The following is a 9,037-nucleotide window of genomic DNA, read 5'->3' on the forward strand; positions in this document are numbered from 1 at the left end:
TGTGTGAGTGCAGTGTGTGAGTGCAGTGTGTGTGTGTATGAGTGCAGTGTGTGTGTGTATGAGTGCAGTGTGTGTGCGTATCTATTAATTGAATATTTATTTTCAGTGTGTGTATATAATGAATGCAGTGTGTGTGTATGAGTGCAGTGTGTATGAGTGCAGTGCGCGTATGAGTGCAGTGTGTGTATGAGTGCAGTGTGTATGAGTGCAGTGTGCGTGTATGAGTGCAGTGTGTGTGTGTGTATGAGTGCAGTGTGAGTGCAGTGTGTGTGTATGAGTGCAGTGTGTGTGCGTATATATTAATTGAATATTTATTTCCAGTGTGTGTATATAATGAATGCAGTGTGTGTGTATGAGTGCAGTGTGTATGAGTGCAGTGTGTATGAGTGCAGTGTGTGTGTATGAGTGCAGTGTGTGTGTGAGTGCAGTGTGTGTGTGTGAGTGCAGTGTGTGTGAGTGCAGTGTGTGTATGAGTGCAGTGTGTGTATGAGTGCAGTGTGTGTATGAATGCAGTGTGTGTGAGTGCAGTGTGTGTATATGAATGAAGTGTGAGTGTGTGATGCAGTGTGTGATGCATTGTGTGTTTGTGTATGTGTTGGTGGGGGTGGGGGTGGGCATTTGATATATTATTAATTATAATTTTTTTTATTTTTATCATATTATTATTTTTTATTATTATTATTTATTATTTAATTATTATTATTATTTTTTTTAAATTATCTTTTTTTTTCGTCCCCCCTCCCTGCTTGCTAGCTGGCCAGGGAGGGGGGCTCCTTCCCTGGTGGTCCAGTGTCATTGGTAGTTCAGTGGGGGGAGAGGGGTGCTCTGCCAGCACCCCTCTCCCCCGGTCTGTATTATGGCAATGCAAATTGCCATAATACAGACTCTGACTCGAGTATAAGCCGAGTTGGGTTTTTTCAGCACAAAAAATGTGCTGAAAAACTCGGCTTATACTCGAGTATATACGGTAATCTTCTGAACTTTCAAAATTATTCATCAATAACATCATTAAACTCCATGGACTTCCTGAAGAAATCATCTCGGATAGAGGAACGCAACTCACCTCTAAATTCTGGAAAGAAATATGTTCTTCTTTTCGGATACAACGTAAGCTCTCTTCTGCATATCATCCCCAAACCAATGGGCAAACAGAAAGAGTCAATCAGTGCCTGGAACAATATCTATGTTGTTATTGTACTCATCTTCAAGATGATTGGGTCGCTTGGTTACCAATTGCTGAGTTTGCCTACAACAATTTTTTTATTTTTTTTAATTCTTTATTTATTCACTCTGCATGTAAGTTACACAACAAGTGGGCTTCCACCCTATCATTGAGGCATACAAATAGTATAGTATTCACATTGGTTTCGGTAAGACAGAGAAAGAGAAATAAAAAATAAAATGCAGAGTGAGGATTTTTGTTTTGGTAACAAGGCAATACAACTTATAAGGTACAATAATAACATCCCGCTGGGGTACATCTGATAAATTCTACAATGAGGCATTCTAATACTGTTGGGCTAATTGTGCCCCAATGGGGGGGCCTCCCCCTCCAGGATTAAATTCTTCGTGTGAACTCTATTGCGGTTGCAGGGGGGGGGGGGGGGGAGTGTAGGGGAGCCAGCTTTAGTTGGGGCATACCGGACATGGTCTTATCCCTAGCGCATATAGCATATGAAATTATGGAGAGCTATAGGTGGAGGTGTATATCCACCCGCTCTGGCACATGTAGGGGCAGGTAGAACAAAAGATATAACAAACAGATATAACACAAGATAGGTTAGACAAAATAACAATATAAACGTGGTTGCTTATGCATTCGTTGAGGTGTTGGAAAGTGTGGCAGTCCTCTGAAGGGACAGGTGTCTGCTCCAGCTCAGGTCGGTCCAGCAGGCTTATCCAGTAGGTGTTGTCGTCTTTGTGGCCGCGGGACGAACTCTGCTACTGTAGAAGGATCCAGGTGAGACAGATTTGTCGAGGTTGCTTCCTTTGTGGCTAAGAGGCCCAGCCGGCCCAAAAGAGCGCTCAGTTCTTGCGGGCTCCTTGCCCGGTGTACAGTCCCTTGGTATGTTACGGTGACTAGCCTAGGTCCCCCCCATCGATAGGGGATATTCTTGGTGCGCAAATGTTGCAGTTGGGATTGGAGCGATTTGCGCCATAGGAGAGTGCTCCTCGTTAAATCAGGGAACAAGGAAATTTGGGAGTCCTCAAATATAAGCGGGGTTTTCCCCCGGGCTGCTGCCAGCAGTGTTGCCTTGTCCTGCAGAAATTGGGACCGCACTATAAGGTCTGCGGTGGCTGTGGGTGGTGCTGCTGCGGGTTTCGGCAAACGGAAAAGTCCGTCCAGTTTTATGTTTTTGGCCTGCTTAGGCTGTAGCAGCGTAGCCAGTAGGCGCCTAATGTAGTGGGGTAGGTCAGATAATCCGACGGTTTCAGGCACCCCTCTAACCTTAACCCCTTAAGGACACATGACGTGTGTGACACGTCATGATTCCATTTTATTCCAGAAGTTTGGTCCTTAAGGGGTTAAGGTTGTGTTTCCTCCTGTTGTCCTCCAGGATTTCCACTTTGTCAGCGGTGCTTAGTTGCTGCTTTTGGAGGTCAGAGACCTTATGTTCCAAGGCGCTTAGTCGGGTGTCCTGAGTGTTTGCTGTGGTCTCGAGAAGGTCCAGCCTCGTGATTGCGCCCGCAATGGCGTCCTGAAAGCAGGCTATGTCTTTAGCCAAGTTCTGCCAAAGTTCTGCAAACATACTTTTTAGAAGGTCCACAGTGACTAGCTCACCCGGCGGAGACGATTTGGTCGTTCTCACCACAGGTCTGTTCAAGGAAGATCCCTCTCCCATGTCGGTATAGCCGTCGTCAGAGGAGTCCGAGAATCCTTCTTCCCCAGCGCCATTTTCTCCCATGCGGCCTTCTGAGAGTTTCGCAGGAGTTCGCCGATGTCATGGCTTGCAGGAGTTTTGTCCGCTCTGGGTTTTTTGTTTGTCCTGCCTATCTCGATATCTGCGATGTGCAGGGTAATTTGTGGGTAGGTAAGCGCACAATTTCCAGCAGAAAGTCAGTTATTTTGTCTTTTATGGCACGGAGCCTTCTGAGGTGCGTCCGCTCTGATCGGCAGTTGGCTCCGCCCCCCCTGCCTACAACAATTTTATCCACACCAGGACTAAAATGACTCCTTTTTTTTTTTTTTTTTGAATTACGTGTTTCATCCCTATTCGTTTCCAGGTGACATTGGTTCTACGCCTAGTCCTGCTGTCACTGAATGGAACAATTCCATGTCCTCTTTGTTCCTCAAATTAAAAGCAAACCTCGAGTCCTCACTACGAAGCCACAAGAAGTTTGCTGATGCTAAAAGGCTTCCTCCTCCTAAATATAAAATCAATGATCTCATATGGCTTTCGTCTAAGAACATCACTACTAACCGTCCTTCGAAGAAACTCAGTTCCCTCTTCTTTGGTCCGTTTCGTATCACATCAATAATCAATGACAATGCTGTAAAATTGAAACTCTCCCACAGTTATACTTCATCCTGTTTTTCATATATCATTATTGAAACCTCATCTTCCTGATCCCTTCTGCAGGGATGTGATTACTACTCCTCCTCCAGTCATCGTTCGGGGTGAAGAGGAATATGAAGTCCAGAAAGTTCTAGATTCTAGAATCCACCGGGGCTCGTTACAATACCTTATAAGATGGGAAGGTTATGGAGTTGATGATGATACTTGGGAGGATTCTTCTGTTGTTCATGCTGACTGTCTGGTTAAAGCATTCCATAGACTCTAAGCTGAACTGTTAGCATCCTGTGTGTGCTCTTTGGGGTGGGTGGGGGGTGGGGGTTCTGTCAGAACTTAACTAGCAGCTTCACCGTGATCCGACACTTCCGGGTTCATGGACTATTGACACGCCTCCTCTGACGCAGTTTCCTCATGCTACTTAGAGGAACTGCGCCAGATTCAAAGTGCTTGATTATTTTGAAGCTTCCCTGATCAATCAGACCAGCTACAATCAAGCTCTCTCTTTCTACGAATTACGTGTACCGAACCTGGATTGTTGTAACCGCTGATCTCCATTCTCCTTCCAATTGACTCAGATTACCTTTGGATACTCTCTGCTTCATAAAGCTTTTCATCATAAACGCAAGTTATATTGTTGGATGGTTACCTTCCATTAGCACTTCAGTTTTCACTATGTGTCTTCTTACTGAGATTAATTGGAGGTTATTATTGTAATTACTACATGAACTTATTCAAATGGATTCATCTTATGAACTTTCCATATAAAAATAAGTCACTTAAATTATACTCGAGTTCCTTAAAGCCACAGGAACTCTCTCATCAAACTATCTTCATATTGTGTTCCTTAAAGCTACAGGAACTCTCTCATCAAACTATCTTCATATTGTGTTCTATAAGCTTCAGGAACACTCTCATCAACCTTTCTTCATATTGTATGCCTTAAAGCTACAGGAACTCATCACATTCCAATATCTGCATGTCTCATTCCGTAAAGCTACAGTAACTCATTGCATTCCAATATCTGCATGTCTCATTCCTTAAAGCTACAGGAACTCTTTTCATCAAACTACATGTATATTTTATTCCTTCAAGCAACAGGAACTCTCTCATCAAACTTTCTTCATATTGTATTCATTAAAGCTACAGGAACTCATTGCATTCCAATATCTGCATGTCTCATTCCTTAAAGCAACAGGAACTCTTCTCATCAAACTACATCTATATTGCATTATTTCAAGCAACAGGAACTCTCTCATCAAACTTTCTTCGTATTGTATTCCTTAAAGGGACACTATAGTCACCTAAACAACTTTAGCTTAATGAAGTAGTTTTGGTGTATAGAACATGCCCCTGCAGCCTCACTGGTCAATCCTCTGCCATTTAGGAGTTAAATCCCTTTGTTTATGAACCCTAGTCACACCTACCTGCATGTGACTTGCACAGCCTTCCATAAACACTTCCTGTAAAGAAAGCCCTATTTAGGCTTTCTTTATTGCAAGTTCTGTTTAATTTAGATGTTCTTATCCCCTGCTATGTTAATAGCTTACTAGATCCTGCAAGAGCCTCCTGTATGTGATTAAAGTTCATTTTAGAGATTGAGATACAATTATTTAAGGTAAATTACATCTGTTTGAAAGTGAAACCAGTTTTTTTTTTTCATGCAGGCTCTGTCAATCAAGCCCACATGCCACACCATAGGAGACAAATGTTTCCATACCCCACGGTGCGTAACTACCGCACTACTTCCCTGCTACAGGGAACTTGTACATATTTTACCCCTCCTACCCTTCCCCCTACCATCTCCAAGTTACCCCTCCCCTACTCAAGGTATTTCCGCTCTCCTACTATTAGTCCAAAGACAATCCTCCAAATAAACAAAATAATAACACAACCTGAAGATACAAACTATTAATGCGTGCGGCTTGAACACTCCGCACAAACGATGTGTCTTATTAGACACAGCCCGGAAAGGAAAGGTAGATATCCTTTGTGTTCAGGAAACCCATTTTACCCATACTAAAATCCCAAAATTCGCGCAGCAAGATTACCCCACGCAATACCACTCCACTCATTCCTCTAAATCCAAGGGAACCTCTATATTCCTCCATAGGTCACTGTCATTCGAGCTCCTTCATGTCAAAAAAGACTCACAAGGCAGATTTGTTATTATCCACTGTTCAATCAATGACATTAACTACACAATTGCCTCAGTATATAGTCCGAACACTAACCAACGAAATTTCCTACACAAGGTCCTCTCTAAAATTCCTGACCCGCAACTCCATAACCTAATCATATGCGGTGATCTAAACCACATCTTTGACCCAGCCCTAGATACAACGGCTCTACCTGATAGCAAGCGATATGCTGCCCTAAAGCCCCAATGCAAAGCTATGACGAGGTTACTTATGGAGTATAATCTTTATGACTCATGGCGCACAACCCACCCAAACATAAGGGAATACACGCACCATTCGCGAGTCCACAAAACGAGCTCACGCATAGATCATATCCTCATAGCTGCACACCTCCTACCATCTACGACAAACTGTATGATAGGAGACCTGACATGGTCGGACCATGCACCTATATCCCTCACGCTGCAGGACAAATTTTCCTTCAGGGGTACCTCCCCATGGAAACTAAATGATAGTATCTTAATTGACCAAACCTTTAAGGACACTTTAGAAAAAGAAATTCAGCAATATTTCCAAACAAACTACTCGCCCCAGGTAAAGCCTCAAAGCGTATGGCTAGCCCACAAAGCTGTCATTCGAGGACTACTTATTAGCCGGGCTGCGTATTTAAAAAGAACAACGCAAGGAACATACACCACACTACTCAAAAAACTTAGAGACCAAACAAACGCCCAACTCCTCTCCCCGACCACAGTAGGTCAGACAGAAATTTACCATACCACCAAAGAAATAAACGACCTATTATTTCAACAGACATCTGACACATTGACTAGGCTCAAAATGAGGCAATATTCCCAAGGGAATAAGGCGGGGAAGGCCTTGGCCTCTTTATTGAGACAACAACAGGCCCGATCAAAAATCCCGCACATATTCAACACCGCAGGAGCCAAACTTACAAACCCTCAACAAATTAATGATACTATGGCGGAGTTCTATGATAAGCTCTATAATCTCGCACATAATGAAGAGACTCATCAACCCACAAAACAAGAAATACACAACTTCTTAAAACATGCCCATCTTCCTCGTCTTAACTCAGCCAACAAGCAACGATTCAACACCCTATCACAATTACTGAAATAGAGAAAACTATTGATACCCTACCACAGGGGAAGTCACCGGGCCCAGATGGCTTCACAAACATATACTATAAATGCTTCAAGTCAACCTTAGCCCCTCAATTAGAGAACACATTTAATGCAATCATCGCGACTAGTTACATGCCTGAAGAAATGCTGATAGCTCACATTGCAACGCTCCCCAAACCGGGGAAACCACCCACTAAACCCCAAAATCTGAGACCTATCTCATTATTGAATTCTGACACGAAGTTGCTAGCAAAAATTTATGCAAATCGACTCTCCTCCATTATTCCCTCAATAATACATGGGAATCAAGTTGGGTTTGTTAAAGGAAGGCAGGGCTCAAACGGCACTAGGAAAACTTGCTGGACCTGATGGCCGGGGCGCGGGCCTCTGGAAGACCCAGCGTTTGACAGGGTGCACTGGGGATTCCTTGAGGCCACACTGAATGAATTTAACTTTCCGCCGAGCTTCATGTCCCTACTGTCAGCACTATACTCTACACCATCTGCCCACGTAGCTAATAGTGGGTTCCTATCAAAACGATTTAATATTACCAATGGATCGCGTCAGGGATGCCCGCTATCCCCGTTGCTATACATCCTGGTCTTAGAACCATTGGCACAACACATAAGACTGAGCAACGCTGTACAAGGTATTAAAATAGGACATACGGAACACAAACTTACAATGTTCGCAGATGACATCATGTTATCCATCGAAGCACCACATACATCCCTCCCATACCTACACGACATACTGGCCACATACAGTGCATGTGCATACTACAAACTTAATATCGCCAAGACACAAGCGATGGGTATACACAAGTCGTCGAGCACCACACAAGAATTAAAAAAGATCCACTCATATGACTGGCGAACTGACCACCTCACTTTCTTAGGGATCGCATTCACAGCTTCACCCCACGCTATGCTACACGCAAACTACACTAAACTGCTGAATTCTCTGAAAGGTCAAAACATGAGCTGGAAGGGAAAGTATGTCTTTTGGTTGGGCCGTATAGCCGCGACAAAGATGGTACTTCTACCCAAGCTCCAATATTTATTCCGTACGCTACGCATCAGACTTCCAAATACCTTCTTCCGAGAAACACAAGCCCTTATAAATGCTTTTATCTGGAACAACAAGCGACCGAGAGTGGCAACGTCCACGTTACACAAACCCTTTAGACATGGAGGCCTGGGAATCCCGCACCTGCACACGTACTATTCGGCATCAATCCTTAGTCCCTAAATCACAACGTTTCATCAGGTACCCCCACCAGAGTGGCTTGCTATAGAGTCCACATACACAATGGGACACGACATGACGACGTTAGCATGGATACTGTGCCCTTTTAGACCCAAATATAAAAATATGTTACCTACAACTAGGTTATCCCTGTCCATTTGGGACAAACACATAACCAAATCATGGCCCTCGACATACCCGTCGCCAGCTATGAAACTACAGGCCCTCACAACATGCATACCGTATTTTAACATAAAAAGAGTGGATCACCCACGGGGTAACATCCCTTCACCAGTTGATTGATAATGGCAAAATAATTCCTTTTGAAAGTTTACAGGCTAAATACCAGATACCACGATCTCTGCTCCTTCCCCATATGCAAATAAACTCATGGTTTCACAGACAACATTCCCAAGAAGCCCGACTCGGGCACACCCGGCTCCCATCTATTGTCGAACAAATGTGTCTGCAACATAAACAGCCGACCAGGCCTATGTCCCCGCTGTACCACGAGATTATTCAAAAGCAACACACTAGTAAACCCTCTTGTGTCCAAGCCTGGGAAACAGACCTAAATAAGCAACTAACCGAAACGCAGTGGCTCTGCATATTCTCCGCAAATAAAAATTTAACACTATGTGCCTCACATGTCGAAATGTCTAGGAAAATACTCTATCGCTGGCACCTTGTCCCAACCAAACTGAAACATATCAACCCCCAATCCACCAGCACATGTTGGAGATGCAGGGACCACCCTGGCACCACATACCACATTTGGTGGTCATGTCCCCAAATTATTCCTTTCTGGACACAAATTTCCCGACTAATAAAAATTGCTACTAATGTAATCATGCCACCCCAACCTGACTTATACCTACTACAACTATTCCCACGAAACATACAGCAACCGGTCAAATATCTCACGTATCATATATTGATAGCGGCACTGCAAACGATAAGTAGAAATTGGTTATCAGTGAACCCCCCA

The sequence above is a fragment of the Pelobates fuscus genome, chromosome 8 (assembly GCF_036172605.1).
Source record: "Pelobates fuscus isolate aPelFus1 chromosome 8, aPelFus1.pri, whole genome shotgun sequence".
Classification (NCBI taxonomy): Eukaryota; Metazoa; Chordata; class Amphibia; order Anura; family Pelobatidae; genus Pelobates; species Pelobates fuscus.